We start from the raw sequence: 21,165 nt of genomic DNA, 5'->3' as shown, positions 1-21,165 counted from the left end.
CAAACATTTTGCACAGACCATTGAAGAGCAATAATGTCGTGTGCAGATAATTGATGCATGCTACTGATCTAGAGAATGTGAACTTGCAATCTAATAGATTGCACTGTTATGTATAAGTGGTATGATGTAACTGTACATTGCATGCAATGGTTAGAATATTAGATCTTCCTTGTAGTGAATATGTCACTTTACAAATGGCTTCACTGAATTCAATGCATTAGGTCAGCTGCTATTCAGTGTGAGTAAGAATATCATCTGGCCCTGAACAAAGCAACAAACAGAATCTTATTGCACTGCCTAAGGAATTGCACAGACAAAATGTCACGGTTTTTGTAGTGATTGACTGAAACCATAAGAAAGATAAATCCAAAATGTAATAGAGGGAAGAAGAAACAAATACATTGGAGAGATTGATTTTGATTTGTGGAGACTGCTTTTTCACTATAATTTTGATTATGCCAATGGGAAGTATGCATTCCCTTTCCTTCTCTCTACTGACACTAATCCATACATCTGGAAGCAGTCAGTCTTAAGAAAAGGCCCTGACATCTCAAGTTAGAGAAAGCAGACCAAGGGTATGTGTCAGAGCCGCTGCAACAAATCTGAAAATCTGTCTTTCAGGGATTTCTATTACTGTTTTATTAGATTTGATGTAAAACTTTCGGTATCAGTACACTCTTATGTGTATTACAGCCCCAGGCAAATACCTGGGGAATATTAAGAATTAATTTTTAGTATCATAAATCGATTAGATAACTTGTATAAGCACATGCTGAGAATTGATTTGAGTAGAACAGGGTGCATAAGAGCCTTAAAAAAATGTAAAAAGTAAAGTACAATAAAGTAAAAGTATACCCGTAAAATACAGTCTTTATAATGTAGAACTATAGAGGGCAGAATGCTCTGCCAAGTTAGAGACTTAATTAACAAACCAGCCTTTCTAGAATAAAGGAGCCTTGTGATTTCCTCTAATATGAGGACAAAAGAAAACATGTGTTTACTAAGAAAAGCTAGAGAGCAGAGATTTGCTAACTAAATACTTGATTTTATATGAGGCTATATTTTGCATATCAATTAACTTACTATCATTTTTGGAAATTAAACTGTTTTCATTATGCAACTTCATGTAACTTGTTAGAGTCAAAGAGGTGTTTTATATTTTGAGGGGAAGAAGTCTTAGTTAAAAAAAGACATACTGTAGTTGTATAACAGCTTGGTCTGTTACACTATGAATAATGCTACTATCAAGTCCTATGAAAATAAATTATTTATACAAATATCTCATATTCAGACATATTAAAAATCAGAAATGTATGACCTACAGTTCTTGCTTAGTACTTAGTTCAAGATAAACAGGTATCATTTATTTTCTCATATATGACATTGAATCACTGAGGATTGGATTTATGAGAGAGAGGAAGAATTACAGCAAGTTAGCTGGAACTGTATCAGTACATACATTGTTATTAGTTACCTTCATGTTGTATTCACTTAATTTCATTTGATCCATCTTCCCGAAGGTGTGTAATAATCTAACAAAGTCAGTTCATAGTTCTGTTTCTCCTTAAATATCTTTCTTATCAAACAGATTTCTGTAAAAGGTAGTTGTCTTGAGGACACTTCATGAAGCAGAAGCCCATTAAACTGAATTAATCTCTTGATGTATTTTCATGCACATTAATGGTGCTGTGACAAGGAGACTGTTGTGACTGCTTTACGACAGGCTTTTCGATGTCACCATGCATTTCTATTCCATTTATTTTCACCTTAGTAAAATGATGGAAAGTCTTTGTTCTTAATTTCTAGGGGAGTTTTGGCTTTCCTCATCATCTCTTTTTTGGCACCATACAAAATTACTCAGAGTTAATTAGCACAGAATTATTAATTTTCTATTTGGCTTCATTTTAGTGAGCTAAATGTGCTAACTGGGATGATCCCTGTTGTGTTCACAATAAAATGCAGTGTTGCTATTGAAATATTTAGCAGACCTTCTTGCATAAAGGTCTTCTAAAATATTTTTATCTGAAAAATATAGAATAGATTTATTAAGTCTTCCATTTAATCAATCTTTCAAGGTGAATCTTATCAATGTGTGTCAATATCTGAAGGGAGGGTGTAAAGAAGACAGAGCCAGACTCTTCTCAGTGGTGCCCAGTGACAGAACAAGAGGCAATGGGCACAAACTGAAACACAGAAAATTACATTTATACATAAGAAAAAACTTCTTTACTATGAGAGTGACCGAGCACTGGAACAGGTCGCCCAGAGAGGTTGTGGTGGAGATATTCAAAAGCCGTCTGGACACAATCCTGGGCAACCTGCTCTAGGTGACCCTGCTTGAGCAGGGGGTTGGACTAGATGATCTCCAGAGGTCCCTTCAAATTTCAACCATTCTGTGATTTGTGATTTTGCACTCTTTTAAAGAGTTTTCCCTAAATATAGTGTAAATCAAGATTTGCACTACAGCTCCTTCTAGTATTAAACACAGACACAGGGAGCAAACTGATGTATTCTGATGTGCAGGTTTCATATCTGAAATGAGGAAAAGGGAAATTGATTGATGGTATTGAAAAAGAAGCTATGTCACTACTTTTCATTTTTTAAACAATGTTACTTGTAATCAGTAGTATAAAATGACAAAATTGCTAGTTTATTACCAAGTAAAATGGAAGGCCAGAACTTGGCCACTGACTTGCGTAAAAAATCAGTAGCTTGAAAGAAATTTTATGACTTGCATAAAAAATAATAAAAAATCAGTTGCTCAACATCATGGAAAGAAAAATCATTCTTAGTCTGGCTCTGGGATCCATTTGCTATTAAATTTCCTGTCTTGTGTTTTAAACCAAGAACCTCTATAGGTGAGGAAGGAATTGTTTCTTCAAGTTATAAATTAAACCATTTTAAGGTGCATATTTCTTTTCTGGTTTTCTCTGAGACATAAGTTTTCAACTACAGCTGGAAGGATGTGGTACTAATCAGGCACAATCAGTAGATTGATTTGGCACAGCAGATCCTGTTTTTATATTTTAACACGTTAACAAATTGAACAGACGTGAAATAAGAAAAAAATGTCCTAAATTAAAAATGAGTTATAAATTTGTAAGTCATGTGGCCAGAATATACCAAAAAAAGCTATTAACGCATAGAAGAGCCAAGCAGCTGTTACAGAAACTGCCTTTTTCTGTATTTGAGCATCTCTCTACTGGGAAACTTTGCTACAAAAATTACTGGTAATAGCTTATGTCAAGACTAATTGCTTTAAGAATAATAAGCTATTTGCCTATCAGATCTAAAATAATGTTAATTCTTAGATTTTCTGACTAATATGCCAGTCTCTGTTCTCTTCAGTACATAATACTTATTCTTCATTGAAATATCTTTAGAAAATAATCATTGAATTCTACATTCTTCCTTACAGTTTGAGAATATGAACTTGTGTATGGAGGAGGTAGCAACATTAGTCACATATTGTACCTCCAAAAATATTTAATTAATCAATCATCCTATTAAACTGTTTTTATTTGTTTGTTTAATTAGGTTCTGAAGCGAACTCATTACTACTAATATTTTTCTGGCCAGATTTAAAAAATAAGCCACAGGATTCTACAGTTTAATCATTCTTTCATTAATTGTTTGTAACATTACTATTCTAAGTAATTTGCTACTCAAATATTTTAGGTAAATAGTCTGAGAAACGTTTGGTGCAGTAAGTTTGTTATTGATCACATTTCTTTTGAGGACTGAAGAATGTGACTGTGTAATCTCGTTAAGTCTGTTAATCACGGTACTCTTCAGTTTCTCTCTTACCTCCTGATCTATTTCTTATACCTGGACCCAAGGATGGTGAGATTTTTATACCCTCAGAAGTGTCTCAGACCTTTTCCCTGCCAAATAAGTGTTTTTAGCACCTTACCTTCTGTTCTTTAAAAGTATCAAAGAGGGTGAGCTACTAAGCCAAATTCCCCTCAGGATTTGAGAATGCGACTCGGTAATCTTGTGTAAAGAGGCATTAACAATATTAGTCACAGTACTCTGCTTTTACCATGCTCCCAGCTAGTACCTGATGTGGCAGTCCTTGCACAGGCAAAACTCTCATTGACATAAATAGATTTAGTAAATCATTGTAGAAAAACGTTGAAATTGTAGAAGAGTGCTACTCTTACTTATAGATACAGCATCATTTATTTTTATATACCAACATTGTGCAATAAAACTATTGGAATGATGAATTAACAATGCTTCTTAAGTGGTGACACTTAGAAAGTCCACTGGGAAGGGAACAAGGGAGAGATTTTAGGGATCTGGGCTTTACTTGTGCAATTAGCGGAATTTATTGTAAGCACTAGCTGTGTAAGAATTATATGATAAAGCCATTGAACTGATGATTCACAGGACTTCATGTTGTTTTGATATCTTTGTGAGTTTTAAGTATATACAGCTAGTCAGCAAATGAAGAATCAGGTGCTTTTTTAGCTATTAGTTATAATATCCATTTTTTGTTCTGTGGATGTTGATATTTCAACTTCCAGTAATATTTGTTTTTTGTTATGGAGAAATAATTGTTTAAGAAAAAATTAATTTAGAAAGCATAAGCCTCTGTGTAACTCCATTGAGGTCATTAGAGCTATCCTGAGTGTGACAGTAGTCTCAGTTTTTTGGAAATTGATTATATTAAAATGCTGTATGATTGGGGAAAAATATGTGACATCAGTAATTTTTTACTTGGTGTTGATTAAAAAGCGCATTTTGTATTAAGGTGGACCAGCTGCATGTTTTTAGATCAGCAATAGGTACAACAATATCAAATACGAAAAGAGAGTGCTCAGCATTTTTAGGATTATTATCGGTGATTTATTGGAAGGAATGAATTACGGAGTATGTTAAAATGCAGTTCCTACATACAGTAAGGACCCTAGCTTATTTATTAAAAAGAATGGTTACACCACTCGGCCTTTACTAATTGCATCAAATGCATCTTTAGTCCCAAAGCTGTGTAATAAGCATCATTACAGAATCACAGAATCACTGAGGTTGGAAGGGACCTCTGGAGATCATCTAGTCCAACCCCCCTGCTCAAGCAGGGTCACCTAGAGCACATTGCACAGGATTGCATCCAGGCGGCTTTTGAATATCTCCAGAGAAGGAGACTCCACCACCTCTCGTGGCAACCTGTTCCAGTGCTCTGTCACCCTCACAGTGAAAAAGTTTTTCCTCATGTTAAGATGGAAGTGTCTGTGTTTCAGTTTGTGCCCATTGCCTCGCGTCCTGTCGCTCGGCACCACTGAAAAGAGTCTGGCCCCATCCTCTCGACACCCTCCCTTCAGATACTTGTACACATTGATAAGATCTCCTCTCAGCCTTCTCTTCTCCAGGCTAAACAGGCCAAGCTCTCTCAGCCTTTCCTCATAAGAGAGATGCTCCAGTCCCCTAATCATCTTTGTGGCCCTTCGCTGGACTTGCTCCAGTAGTGCCACATCCCTCTTGTACTGGGGAGCCCAGAACTGGACGCAGTACTCCAGATGTGGCCTCACCAGGGCTGAGTAGAGGGGGAGAATCACTTCCCTCGACCTGCTGGCAACACTCTTTCTGATGCACCCCACGATACCATTGGCCTTCTTGGCCACAAGGGCACATTGCTGCCTCATACTTAACTTGGTGTCCACCAGCACTCCCAGGACCTTCTCAGCAGAGCTGCTTTCCAGCAGGTCAACCCCCAACCTGTACTGGTGCATGGGGTTATTCCTCCCCAGGTGCAGGACCCTGCACTTCCCTTTGTTGAATTTCATGAGGTTCCTCTCCGCCCACCTCTCCAGCCTGTCCAAGTCTCTTTGAATGGCAGCACAGCCCTCTGGCGTATCGGCCACTCCTCCCAGTTTTGTATCATCAGCAAACTTGCTGAGGGTGCACTCTGTCCCTTCATCCAGGTCATTGATGAAGAAGTTGAACAAGACTGGACCCAGTACTGACCCCTGGGGGACACCGCTAGCTACAGGCCTCCAACTAGACTCTGTGCCACTGATCACAACTCTCTGAGCTCTGCCATTCAGCCAGGTCTCAATCCACCTCACTGTCCACTCATCTAACGCACACTTCCTGAGCTTGTCTATGAGGATGCTATGGGAGACAGTGTCAAAAGCCTTGCTGAAGTCAAGGTAGACAACATCCACTGCTCTCCCCTCATCTCCCCAGCCAGTCATTCCATCATAGAAGGCTATCAGATTGGTTAAGCATGATTTCCCCTTGGTGAAGCCATGCTGACTACTCCTGATCACCTTCTTTTCCTCCACATGCGTGGAGATGGCTTCCAGGATGAGCTGCTCCATCACCTTTCCAGGGATGGAGGTGAGGCTGACTGGCCTGTAGTTCCCTGGGTCCTCCTTCTTGCCCTTTTTGAAGACTGGGGTGACATTGGCTTTCTTCCAGTCTTCAGGCACCTCTCCTGTTCTCCATGACCTTTCAAAGATGATGGAGAGTGGCTTAGCAATAACATCCGCCAGCTCCCTCAGCACTCGTGGGTGCATCCCATCATTAATACCCGTCTTTTAAGTCTTTTAAACAAGACTGTAGAATTCTAGCTCTTAAAATGTACTTGAAAATAGAACATATTGCCGTAGTATAAAAGATCAGACAACTGATGTCTCTGTCAAATGGAGGAAGACTTTTTCTTCCTCTTTTACCTGGATCCTTGAAATTATGAATTTTCTGGTTAACAGTTCAGGAACAAAAAATCATATTGCACTGCTGTTTTCACAGTTCAGATTCAAATCAGATAATCTTCCAACCTCACTTCTCTAAAACCTTAAGGGAAATTTATTGATTGTTACTTTCATAACAAGAATTTTAAGGTGTTAATATGCTCAATTTTTACATAGTTACATGCAATGTGATCTCTAACAATAAAAACCAAAACATTAAAGCAAATATTTTCAAACTTGGGTTAAAACAAGCCTAAACATCATTATAGGTTCATAAATAAGCAAATTGCTCACTATTTTCCTATAAGCTCAAGTCACTTGCATTTAGGAATGCGACTTTCAGGCCCTAACGGCCGATTTCCAGAAAATTTTAATAATACATTTCATAATCCATTAATAAAGTCCAGAAGATGCTAATGACTTTTCTAGGTCCTCACCACCACTAAATTTGTAGAACTGCTGTATATAAACTATTGTGATCTACTGGAAATGGTATCTGTGAGCTCCTTAATATAGATGTACATCCTGAGTGACTGTCAGGACAAGACGGAGGTGTGCATCACTCCTGTTTCCCCATCCAGCCAATGCCCTCCTTTGCATTAAAGGGAACCTAAGGATGCAGGCAGAAAGACTTCAGTGTGGACAATTTTCCAGTTTGGGCAATCAGGGGAGGTGGATGACAAAGTACTTTGTACTCCACATTTTAGATACAGTTTTAGGATCAAAAGCCATGATAATTCAGTCGTGTATGTTTTAAAATAAATAGACATCTCCCTACAGACAGCCATAGATTAGTATCTCAGGGAAAAATATGCCTGCATTTACTGAAGAACTTTCCAGTCTTGCAAATTTTATTGAAAATTTTAGAATTACCAGTGTCTTATTTTTTAAGAATTATCTTAGTTTCTAAAATTGATGAGGTAGAATGTGGAAATTACATTTAGTCACTTGGGGATATAGACTGTATGGCACTTCAAGGAAAGATGACAATACACTGGAACATGTACTTGTCAGATGAGTATTGTGCAGTTTTAAATTAATTCTTTGTGCTTGAGCATCTTCAGAACTCTTTTAATCCAGCATAAGTGGATGGGTGTTTTCAGGACTTTAGTTTTAAAGTAAAGCTAACTGTGCTTTCTTTTTCACTGTGCTTTTTGTTGCAGAGGAATGTTAATAGTAGAGCTGGCAAACAGCGAATGAAACAAGTACAAGGGAGCAAATAAGGATAAAGGACCCAATCCTGTTTTGAGACGCTGACTACTTTTAACTCCTGTTGACTCCTATTCCTAATGTAAGGAGAGTAGATCAAAAGAATGTGTGTATGTGCATGTGTGTGAAATCTCAGAACCTTATTTGAACCTGTCTTTGGGTTATAGCCAAGTGCTTTACGAGACAATAGTCAGATGCTTGGGGTATAAGAGGTGCTTAACACAAAAGAAAAAAAGAATATAGCTACTTTGGTTTTGATCTTGCTCATGTGATAAAAGTTCCAATAGCTTCCGATCCTTCTGATGGGACCAAAGACCTTTCCTAATTATCTTTATATAAATTTTTGATAAATATTTCAGTATTATTAATGATGGTAAGGTCTGAACTCATTAAAGTGGGAAATTGGTGGGATTAATTTGCTCCAGCTTTTATTTGCCAAGAGAGCATTTTCCCAGCCTTATTGTCTCTCCATACATTTTAACTTTGTTATTGTGGATCAAAGCATACTCAGCTTTCATTGTATTAAGTGAATCTTACTGAAATAGAAACTCAGAAAGGCGATTTCTGCCAAAAAATGTAACCACGATTGAGTTCAGCTTATTAAATCTGTTTACTCAGTGTGCCTAAGTCTTTTTGGAATTAAAAAAAACCCAAAACATGGGTATGTTTGGGCAATAGGGCATGACAAGTAGTACATTTTCAAATGAATATTCCAGGGAAATAGATTTGAGAAACATTGACAATACAGGTCAATGAATTAAGTCCTCAGAAATACATTGCCTGGAATATTATGTGGCTGAAATTTTTGATTTCTCAGATTTGCACTTTATGTTCATCTGAACATAAAAATTCCATCTGGTCTTGTATTCTGTCTCTAAAATTGTTGATATGTTATATTTGTACTTTCAAAGGATGGTGTAAGAATTTTACAGAAACTGTTGTGATCTGGCCTTGGTCTTTTCCTCATCTCTAGTTGTTAAACTGGTTTAAGTTTTGGAGTATCCCTTTAATAGTCCTTTCCAAAAAAGGATATAAATAATTTTAATAATTGTGAACATTCACTGTATTTATATTACTATCCATATCAATCTTTGAATATAAGTTCTTGACCTCATTTACTTCATGTGATTTAGAATATAAGATTAGTCAAATAAAATGAGACCAAAGGTACAGCTTAATGTCACTTCTCACGAGAATTTCATTTGGTGAGCCTTAGTTCTTGCAAAGTAACAAATAATGGATAAATGTTCCCTGTTTACCTTCTTCAAACCGTTAATGATTGCATTGACATTAGTCATCTGCTTTCAATCTTCTGGTTTTTTGAGGTGAAGCAACTTAGAGTGTTTTGTTTCTTGTGTGTGGAAGTTGTTCATACCTCTGTTCTTCTTTGTTTCTCTTTCTATACCTTTATAACTTTTATAGATTCTTTTTTTTTTGAGATGGGATGCCAGAACTGCATACTTTGTAGATGTGCTAATATGGTAGGATTATATTGTCTCATGATTATTTTCTATCTCTTTCCTAATCATTTATGTTGTTTGCCTTTTTGAATCCTGTTGTGTAGTAAAATGTTGTTTTCAAAGAATCATCCGCAATGACTCCAAGATCACCTTTCAGAATGATATTGGCAAAGAAATCATCTTTTTATATATATATGTTCAGGCCTCTTTTCCCAATCAGGTATTATGTTGCCTTTATTGATTTTTATCCATCCATCATCCATTTTGAGAACGTTAGAATGATTATATTGTGTTAGACCAAAGGTCACTCTAACCCAGTTTCCTGTCTCCAACACTGCCTAAAATAAAATGCTGTGGAAAAAAACAGTAGAACAGGGCAATCATGTAGTGTTACTTCCTCAGAATATTCTCTCCAGCTCCAGCAGTTTGCAGTTCAGGAAATTCCAGAGTCAGAGATCGTGTCTTTGTAGTTAATGAATTTTATTTCCTGTTGCTCAGTATGATAAGATTCTTCTGCAAATGTTAGCAGTAAGTTTTGGATTTGACTGTCTTGACTAATTTTTATCATCAAGAATACTTCCTCCTCTTCTATCAATATGCTGTCAGTCTTGACTGAAATAATTAAGCCAATTAGTGTTCATCCAACTCTTAAGTTCATGTAGACACTCAATCAATCATTCTACTTTTTTGGTCAGACCAGATGTAGTTATGTTTTTTTCCAATCCCAAACTCTTTAATTTCCTACTTTGGTATGTTATTAATTTTTTCACATGAGGTAGAAAGCACTTTTATGAAGAAGAGATGAATGCCATCCTTTGACTTTTTAAGCCAAAGCATGTTGCTGACTAAGCTGTAGAAATTTATGGTTATTCCAAACACACTCTGTACCACCTGCAATTGTTTAAGTAATTCACTATTTGTTTGAGGAGCTATGATATGGATAGGGATAAAAGTGGGAAGAACTGATAAAAAGTGCTGTAATTTAAAATCTCTCAGCTTAACTCTTTATTATGTTCACAGAGGATTTTTGCAAAAATACTGTCCTTAAGCAGATGACCTGTGACTAAATATCTGCGTGAAAATATAACAGTGTCCTGTCCAGCTGTACATTGAGGATTTGATGTTGCATTATTGAAATTAATAGGGGTTTTTACTTTGACTTTGTTTACCAGGAGCAGGACATAGGACACCAATGTGTGCCTGGATACACTGAAAAATAAGAAGTTATCTCGGGTGGGTTTTTTTGTGTGATCAAGCACAGAAATAAAAATTTAGCATTATTTATAGTAAGTACTGAATTCCTAATGTGCATTGATGTTTCAAAAGTGATATTATTTGCAAGCAAAAATAGATGTGTGCCATTATTCCTTTGAGCAAGGTAATATTTTAGGCAAAGTATTTGATTATCAGATTTGGCTGATGGAATGAAATTTGTGCTGATACCAGGGAACAGCAAGAGGAGAGAAAATTTTCTACTACAGACTTGCAGCTTACCTTATGGAAAGAGGGGTCAGCTGCAATAATTTAGCCTTTTCTCCTGGTATTTCCCTCTTATCCAGTTATATCTTTGATATGGAACAGTTCCCATTTTTCTGCTCTCCCCTCTAAATCTGGCATCTGCCCTAAATCTTTGTTTGGAGAAACAGGCCCCAAACACTTCCTCCTGTATTTACGACTGCTGTTTCCATTTACTGTTCAGCTTTTTTAGAGGCAATACACTTTGCATCAAAGATTACTATTGCCTGGGGGAAAAAGTTAGGTGCTAGATATGCCCTCTGGTCTTCACCAATATCTGTTCCTGAACCATGCATTCTTTCTTGGAATAAGTCCATGTCCTCACTGTAACAACAGGTTTGCTGTGGCCTAGTCATTCAAGATCTGAAAATTTGTCCTTGCACTGTTTGTAGAGCTGTGCTGTTGCTCTTTTTCCCTCCTGCTCAGTGCAAGGCATACAAGACAGCTCTCTTGTTGAAATGGAATGCTTTGCAGATCCTTTGCAACTAATATATTGGCCTTTTGCTTTTTCTGTATTGAGGATTTAGACCAAAGCTTCATTTCAGTTGTGCAGAACATTTGAAGGTCATATTCCATTATCCAGCCTACCTGTGCCATCCCTCTGTTTTCCCTTTTAGGGCCATGTTTTCTCTTTACCAATTGTTGAAGACTCAAACAAGGTAAAAAGGGGAGCTAGGCTCCGAAGTTATTTTCCCAAATGAGCTATGGAGACTTGTGTCTCTTCATGTTCTCATGAGCATGCCACTAGAGCCAAAATTTCTTGTGGCCTTTGGGAGAGTACAGAGGCTAATCAGATTGGCAAGGTGTTCATGTGAGCACCAGGGATGTCATATGCCCTAATGATTTACTCTGTGAAGTCTGCAGGCAATGTTGGAAGTTCACACTGTGCTTGTCTCCTGCAGCATCAATCTGACATGCATCTGTGTCAACTATGGCAGTGCCTGCAGAGCACAGTAAGACAGCACCTGTGTTGGCCCATTCACCATCGCTTCCTGAGTGTTCCTGAGATATTAGCTCTGCTCCTTGCATCCTTTAGATTGTGAAGACCCCACTGGCTACTGTCAGCACCATACACATTGTCTCTGTCTGTCTGATTCTACTTGATGAAATCTCCTCCTTTATGCCCAGTGTCTCTTCTCCTGATTCTTGGCAGCAGGAGTTTCATTTGTTTTCTAGTCAGGAATCTACACTGTTCTGCTAAAAGGAATGGTGAGAAGACGTATCTTTGTCTCACCATTGAAAGAAGAGCTTATGCCAGGGAGCCTAAACTATAAATGTCAGTACCCAGTGGCTGGTATGTTTGTGTTTCACTTCAAGGCTATTTACTTTCTGAACCCCTTATATGGATCAGTCTCCTTTCTCATCAGCCTAAGCAGGTTTGCTTATTTCTCAACATCACTGCAGTGATGTCCGGTGAACTATTTGACTTATTTTTCAGGCAGTTGGAATCTGCATCTAGAAAACATTCTCTCCATGTTCTTGCGTCCTAAGACTGAGAGGATTTCTTTTCTCTTTTTAATGGAGGCCAGATGGTCCCTCATACATCACTACAGATTGTTCTTGATGTGGCAGACATAACTTCCAATTCTATTGCATTGGCTGTTCAAAAGTGCTGATTTCCATGACTGCATAGCGGTGGCCTCTTTAGGACATGCTGTCCTCTTTGAGAATTTGCTGTTTAATAGTTTCTCCATTTTCATTTCCAGAATTAAACTCCACTCCACTGTCTGAAGAATTCTTAGAATAGTTCTTGTTTGCTAGGAAACTATTGTTGCAAAGAGAGCACTTCTATAGCATTACTATTCTTACATGGTCTGTGCCTCCACAGTCTCTTAAGAGTGTAAGCCTTCATAGTGCATTAATCATTTTAGATTTCTAATTTATGTTTTCCCCCAGCCAGGGAACATGCAACAGATACAGGATACCCCTATTTTCTACATTCTGTATTCAGTTTTTGGGTGGAGTACCAGGCTTCTAAAGAAGATTACTGAAATAAATGAAGACATTTATTTCAGGGGTTCTGGCATGGGCATGTCTAGGAATTTAAGCACTCAAGAGGCAGTCAAACAGTATTTCAGAATGAATGGACTGTCATTTATCAGAACTAATTCATTACTGAAAAGGATAGATAACAGAGCCTAATGGTAATATTCTGTATGACAACACTACTATTCAGCATTAGAAAATATTTAGTTCTTCAGGGCACACATCAGTGTTCTTGTCCTTTAAGTACAGTGGAATCTGGGTATAACATCTCTGGTATAGCAGTGTTAAAACTTATATGCAAGTTCCCCATCTAAGCCTCCACAACTTCAGTGCACATCATCTGATTACATTTTAATTTCACCATAATCTCGGGCTTTACGCAAACTTTAAAGTAACTAGTTCTGATATTTTCTGGAAACCTAAATGTTGTAAGGGTATTTTTTCCAGCCAATCCTTATTTATGGAACACTGCAACTATGGTCTTGATCCAGAGTATTTTGCTAGGATTTAGTAAGGTATCAGTATGAATTACACAAGCAACTTCTGTGCAAAGCAATCCTAGAAGCTTAATCCTCAGAAGAATTAAAGATTCCAGACTGGTTCGCCAAATAAATTGTAATATGTGTGTCTTGTAAACAAAAAGAACAATAATTGCATGTTTGGGTGCTTTATATTTTTCTTTTACTAAATTACAGATCAGTAGTATCTTTTCATTACTACACAAGTCTCTGAGTCCTAATGATCCAGAATATTTACCCAATGGGTAAATATCAATGGGAAACATTTTCCAAGAGGGAAACAACGTGCATAACGGTAGGTGATTGTTTAATGACTAATTGGAAACATGAAATTGTAAGAACCAATAAAGCCTTCAGGACATGTTCATACTCGGTTTAAAACTGTGGAGTGAAAATCATAGTGATGAATTTTAAGAATCAGTCTATGATTGTGAGCAGAAGGAGCTGGGAATATCAGATTGCTAATACAGTTGAACATCTTCATATTGGGAAAATATATGAGTATTCACCTCAGTATTTTCTAGGAAAAAGTTTTGATTTTTCTTTGTTCACTCGAGGCTTTCTAACAACATTTCTATATAACATTTCTATTGTTTAGACTTTTGGTAGCAAAGTAATCTTAAATTCTTTGATACAGTTTTGTTTGCAGAATCTGTTTTTCCCTAGAGGAAAAGAAAAAGAAAATTTTATTTGCTATCTAGCTTCAATTAAAATTTGGCTAGAAGTTTTTTTCATTAGAAATGTTAGTCCATTTCTATTCCAACTGCAGGCTGACATCCATGCTTTGGGATAAAGAGCAATGAGTATTCTCACAGTTTCTTAGAAGCTCTTTAAATAAATCAGCCAGTAATTGTGCGTGATAAGCAGCAACACCATTAAAAGCTGTTAGGTTTTTTTTAGAAACATTCAGTCAATACTTCATGGACCAGTAACTCTCCTCCAGATAATGTTTAACAATCACTAAAGCATATATCTGTTAATGTAATAGCATGAAATTCTGTGAGAAGGAGTTATACATTGTGCAACCCCTGACATCACTTTGTATCTGTAAGCAAGGGGCTGAATAATACCCAGATTCTGTCTCTGATATCACAGACTGGAAAAAAGCCTATAGCTTAGAATGTATAAATGCAGAGGTAGACCCTGAGCTGCAAGTGAGATATACCATAGGGCTGCTGAAGGGAAAGACAAGAAAGTTCTGTGTAAGTTCTGTCACAGTAAGAGTGCTCTGATTTGGCTCATGTCCCACGAGTGCTAACTGCCAACAGCCCCAATGAGCTGATTCAACAGCCGGTGTAAAGTCTCATTATGTGCCTCATGCCCGCTGTCCTCTTAGCAGTGGATAAATGGTAGAGAGGGCACTACATGGGAACTATAACACAGGGAAAAACTTTTCACTGCATTTTTCTTAGAGAACTGCAGGTGTCACTAAAAATCACCAAGACAAATTCATTCTCCAGAACCCAGGACACTGAGGAAATCTGGGAAAGCAGTGAAGAAGATGAATCCTTCTCCAGTTGTAGAGTGTGATAAACCAATGTAATAGAAAGCAAGGTTTTTTTGGTATTAGATCTGTCTCAGTGTTTTATGCATATACATCCTTAAAAAGTGCTAACTGTGGCTATAAATGGAGTTAGTAAGTTTTCCAAGTAGTCATTGTGGTAAGAACGGTCTAAAAGGTTCAATTTCCATCTGTTACCAGATCTATGGCTTGAACAGCAAACTGAAAAAAATTTCTCTTCTTAAAATTGGCTTTGCTTCTTGTATTACACTTGTTGGTCACTGCGATCAATGTATGGAAGACAAATATGCATTCCATAAAATATTAAAAACAATTATTTTTAAATGTTTCTTTCTGGATAGTAACTTCTGACAGTCACCATTCCTGGTTCTCTGTGTAGATTCTCTAGTGGTGACTGCTGCTTATTATTCAGTTATCACATTACTCTGTCTAACATAGTCTTCCATTAATTATTTTGTAATGTCACTAATAGCAAAATCACTTAAAGTGCTTCAGTTTCGTACTTGTGAGAATACAGACAGTCTCCCAGGAGACTGAAGTCTTTTACCCTGATAAATCTTTGTCAACATTAGAGCAAATCTGCTCTATCATATGCCAGCTCTGTTTAAGGACGACTGTGGGAATGAGGTATATTTTGCTTGTAAAGGCTGTAGTTTTTCCCAAAATACTTCCCAACCAGGGAATGCCAGCATACAAGAAATATGATTGGTATTTTAGTGCCTTTGGTTCCTCAGTTGTAAAATGAGGGTAGTGATTCCTTAACTTCTAGGCATACAGTGAGGCTGATTTCATTAGTTATGAGATACTCGTTATAGCAACACATATGGATAAACCCATTACTTAAGCTATCAGTGCACCAAAGCCTCTTGTTTTCTTTCTGAAAATTTATTGCATTTATCTCTTTGGTTTGATTGGTTTGATATGTTTCCAACTTATGAACTGTGTACAGCATTTTACAGTTGACTGGACTCCAAGCTATTTGTCTCATGATCACTGCCACAAAGGTTTTAAATACTATAGATATGAGTGGATACAGAGCACAACACATGTTGTTGTGCACATATCTAGCAGGATCAATGGGATAAAATGATTGTTGCAGTTGAAGTGCTTGCAAGAGTAGGTGGATTTTGAGGAGGTTTTTAAGCTGAGGGCTATCTCAGACTCACTCTGGTATTAACCTTAGAAGAAAGGAAGAGAAACACTGAAAATTTTACTGAGTTGCTCTGTTTTTTACTTTAATATTCTTGATAGCTTCATAATCCCGAATACATATTTTGTCTTCATATTTTGTCTAGCCTCCTGTTAGATGTGTGAAATTGAAGCATGTCTTCTCACCGCAGTATTCCCCCAAATTGTATATGTTTTACTCTCTAACTGACTTAGAATTTGGTGGTGGTGGTGGCAATAAGAAGAATGTTTTACTGTGTATGTTTTTATTAATAGGAATAACTTCAAAGAAACCTTTTGCCTTAAACTTAATATTTCTCAGGAGAAGATGTTTCCAGCAGTGTCTCCTATGTTTTCAGATGACAATAAAGCTACCATAATTCTTTCATAACTTCTGGCAGTTTTCAGGTCTCTGGATGCTCAGGGTAAGAATAGCCTTTGCTGCTTCTGAGGAAAAACTTGTCATTTGGGCTAACTCCCCTAAGTGTCATGAAGGGTACCACTGTACATTTTATTGGATGGCCTGGTTGTCTTGTAACACGGCAGTGACTATTAAGTCTGTTGGTTTTGCTAATTTCAGTGGTAAAATCCGATCGTTGATGGTATGTTTACCTTCATTAGCAGTGTTTAGATGTCTTGCAATGCATTCCTTCCCATTTGGCAACATGTAGATCCCTGAAAGTTGCTTTGCTTACCTTCTTTGCATTTGTCTGTCCCATTTCTGGCCATAGGTTTTATTTCCAAAGTAGTCGTTCTAGGTCTGGTTCATTTAAGTGTTTTCTTTTCATGACCTCTTCAACATGGCTTTGAGTAGACACTAAGTAATAGTGTCTCCTCCTTTTCAAGGTCGTGCTAGAAGACATATGGATATGTCTGTTTTGTGAAAAGACATTAGGTTAGAAAATATCTTGATGACCATGTTTTAACTAATATGATATTGAACACTGTGGAGAGTGCAAGACTGTCTTGCAATGCTTTTGTGTTCTCTGCATCACTAAGTTTTCCACCTTTCAATTTTAAGGTGAAGTAATCTGTTAAAGTCTCATCCTTGCCTTGGAGACAAGAAGTCTGGACATGTTTGCAGTCAATGATCTGTAAGGGAGTCAAGTGGCATATCAGGGTTTTAATAAGACAATTACTTATGGACAATATTTTTTCTAAAATAATGGGAAAATATGTCTGCTAGCCTTAACACTTCTAACAATCAACAACCTCCTTCCTACCCTTTCCCCCCCAAAAAAAGGCATCAAAGAAATCATTAAATACCTCCTTTGGGGAAATAAAGCAGACAGGAGAGACAGAAAGAGATAGACAAGCAGACAGGCAAACAGAAAGACAGACAGCTGCAAGTTGAGCCAGTAAGGTTAATTCTGCAAGCATCTCTCCAGCTATACAATGTAGTCCAGTCTTGCTGGGCTGGGGACTGCTGCCATCCAAATGACCATTAAATGATGGATTATTTTAGAAAAGCTGCCTTGCCAACAGGAAATTACTGCTGGTCGCCTCAACTTCCCATTTCAGAACAAATATAATTTGCATGAAGTGATGTGACTGCCATATCGGAGTTGGAGGAAACGGTGAGCAGCCATAGGTATGCAGAAACAATGTGGGGGCAAACTTTGAAACGGATTTGAGGTAGCTGTATGATGGTCGTAGGGGAAAGTGCAACTACTTAACTACTTTTGTCAAAAGTCTGTGGCAAATATGAATTAACGTCTCATTTAAATGTGCTAAAAATGTGTTAAGGATATCAGGGTTAAGTAGAATTTGTTATTTTTGCTATTTTATATCCTGGTGTTGGCACAGCAACGACAAGGGGTTAATTCCAGAAATATTTTGTATGTCTGTCTTGCTGACCCTTTCTCATGCAACAGTGGTCTCCAGTAGCCTCTTTGGGGAGGGTGTATTCTAGGTAGCCTGGTAATGCATTTGCAAGGTTAATCCTATAGTTGAATTCAGCTTCAGCAGGAAACAGCATTGAAAAAAAAGCACTTTTCCACTTGAATTTCCACTTTTCCAAAATTCTCTGTACCCTGTTTAAACATCTCCAGCAGGTGTCTGAAGAACTAACACTTTCTCATTTTGTAATTTTTTCAAAAAGATTTCAATTTTCTCCAATCAAAAGACTCCAAGCAAAAGACTTAAAATTTCTTCAATCATTTGTATTGTTCCAAGGCAATAAATAAAGTATCCTGCACATCTGTCTGTCTTTTCTACCAGAAAAGGCTCTACCCAGAGCTTTCCGGCTTCTCTTTCACTTCAGCTTTATTGGCTGAAAATCAAACTCATTATTTACATTGGCAGGCTCTTGAAGGTTATGACTGAGTTCCCCCCCTCACTTCTTCCTTTATTACAATTATAGTAGTGATCAGAAACATGAGGCTTCCTTTATGTGTTTCTTTGCTGAGAATTCCTATCGAACAGTATTGCAGATACAATCATTCTTGGCACTTACTCCCAGAATTTCATTAGCTGATGCCTGTGTCATATTATCTCTTATTCATCTCCTCTCAAAACTAAACTGTCTTATTCATTTCAGTCTCTTCTTATAATAAAGCCATACTGTGCCTGTAACCACATTTTCATTACCTGTCTTTGATACCTTTCTCTTTCAGTTAAACTTCTTTTGAAGATGAGTTGAGCATAATATTCAAAGATACATTGCACCATCAATGTAGATAATGGCACAGTTTATATTGCTTTTCAGCTGCCTTTTTTTCTGTGCTGTACTAGATTCTCAGTTTGATGACTTTTTGTGCCAGCTCATTTCTTTCCAAAGCTGTTTTCATGAGGATGAAATGATCTACAGGAGTTAAGTTAAGGCTGATAGTGAGACATTCCCCTTTTTATGATTCTTAACCCAGATCACTTATTGCTGCCTCAGTATTTTTCAGTGCTTGCATTGCTTCCTCACAAAGAATTGTATCAGCCTAAATGAGGGGCAACTAACTGTGACACAAAGATAGGAATAAGTATGAGGCAAGAATTTAAGCCAGCTTTGCTGCTGGAGCCCACAGATTATATAGCCACATCCTAAATTAATGTGTTTTTGTTTAAGCTTTGTTAAAATACAGATTCTGTCCAAAGTCCACTGATAACAGCAGGAATCTTCCTACAGATATCATCGCACTTACTATAACTACAGCATGATTTATGTTTCTCAGATTCATGATTTGGAGCTTGGTTTTTGCGTTTTACCTGAATAATGAAACTGAACTGGATGATTTTGGTTTCTGTTTCTAGTTCATTTCACTATTTGGTTCTTTAACATTATCACCCTGTTGGGTTCCCAGCACAGCAAAAAATGATCAGATTTCATATAACTGGATTTGATGAAAATGTTATGAATTAGAGAAATATTTTGTATCATAGTCTAGGAACCTTTTTAAAATTAATTAAGAAAATTCCAATAAAACACAAATATCTTCCTCTTACAATAATATTTTTCATTGGTTGACAACTATATTTTATTCTGTTCACATAATAGTGTTTGCGAATACCAGCTTGTTTAATAATTCATTGTTCTGCTTGAAATATTGGAACATATATATACTAGGACTATTATGAGTACATATATAATAATATGCACAGGTACTAGTTACATTATCGTGTTATGTGAGAAATAACTGTGGCTAGAACACAAGTAAGTAATTGAGAACAAATAAAGGTTTTGCAAGTACATCTCTTGATAAAATGTACCTCTATATGTATGAATATCAGCTAGTGTAACATTTTACAAACCTGAGTGGGTGGTAAGAGGACTTTTTAGTATATGCGCTTCAAAAATTTTGCTGGCAAAACCACTCATACTGCACCACAAGAATGGCTCATTGCCTTAAGAAATAAGAAAGAGTAAGTGAAGGGCAAAGTCACTAAATACCAGAATCAGAACAAACACAAAATTTAAAAAAGAGTAAGAAAATATTCACAATATCATAATAAACTGAAATTCAGATGAAAGACAAATCTGGAGAAAATAATAAAACAGAAATGAAAACATGTAGAATAATGTAAGCATATACGTTAAGATATATTCAAAACCACAAATGGCATAAATAGTGATCAGAACTTGGTACACAAATGCTCCATAGGCTTCTTTGTTTATCTGGAAACATTTCTTACTTAAGTAAAAGAATGTATGGTAGAGCTACAAGTTGTGGAACGTCTCTAACTTTCTCCCATGAGAGAGAAAGCTCCAGGAGACTGAATTTTATTAAGGGTGCAGGGCCAGAGGAGAGGATTCTTCTCCTTGGGCCAGCCAGGGAGAAGAAGAAAATGGCCATTCAGTCTGAAGTTTGGTGCCAGTAGTTAGTACAATGGACAGCAAGTATGTTCTCTTCATATTTCAGTTAGGAAAAGCAGGAACCCTGGCTGTATTTCTTAATATATTTTTTTCGTATCTTTAAGTAGTCTTAGAAAGATAAAGAAATTGTGACCAGTAATGATTCCTAAGTACTTTTTTATAAGTGCTAAGCGCACTGTCTTGCACACATTCTGCTTTGATGTCTAGCTTCATTTTGTGTCATACCTCTATTAAACAGCTTCAAATGTCATCTCAGAAATGGTTACATTTCACCAAGTTGGAGTGAACTTTGAATACCAGGTCCAATCCTGCAATATATTATTTACCTGTAAATCCTATTGACTGCACTAGAAGTTTGGGATCCTGTGCAGAACACTGGATGACAGCAAGCTCCCTTTTTAAACTCATTGCCATGGTTTCCTCTGAGGTGGACTCCTGAACTAGAATTTTCCTTAGCAGTCCTGTCTTAGCTTATTACAGAGCCAACATCTGTGCTCTTCATTTAATTCCTCATTTGAGAGAAACAATCACTTGGCAGATAGAGTTACTAGGACAAATATAACTGGACCTCAGTGTAATTTCCTCATGGGCAGATGCAGGCTAACATTTTTGCTGCTGCTTGTTGTTTGGCGGAAGATAATCTCTTGCAAGGCCAGGTTGCGTGTTGGTTACATTGTGAAGCTTATATGCAGTGGAAAACAGTAGAAATACATGAAGCCTGAAAAATGAAGACTCCATAATGTTTTTGCATCTGTGATTTTCCATTGGTTTGGGACATGACCATTTGATT

The 21,165-nt window shown here is 37.1% G+C and overlaps 1 long non-coding RNA gene across 1 annotated transcript in view; it reads left to right on the top strand.

The window, feature by feature from the left end:
• Positions 1–8,216, top strand: part of LOC106483166 (uncharacterized) — a 28,567-nt gene extending 20,351 nt beyond the window's left edge. Inside the window, exon 4 of the long non-coding RNA XR_001292307.2 lies at positions 7,859–8,216. This is a non-coding gene — a long non-coding RNA (uncharacterized lncRNA). The remainder of the gene's footprint in view (positions 1–7,858) is intronic.
• Positions 8,217–21,165: the final 12,949 nt, after the last annotated feature.

This window comes from Apteryx mantelli, chromosome 4, assembly GCF_036417845.1.
Source record: "Apteryx mantelli isolate bAptMan1 chromosome 4, bAptMan1.hap1, whole genome shotgun sequence".
NCBI classification, from domain to species: Eukaryota; Metazoa; Chordata; class Aves; order Apterygiformes; family Apterygidae; genus Apteryx; species Apteryx mantelli.
The sequence above is the reverse complement of the archived record's forward strand: the minus strand, read 5'-3'. Positions and strand labels throughout refer to the sequence as shown.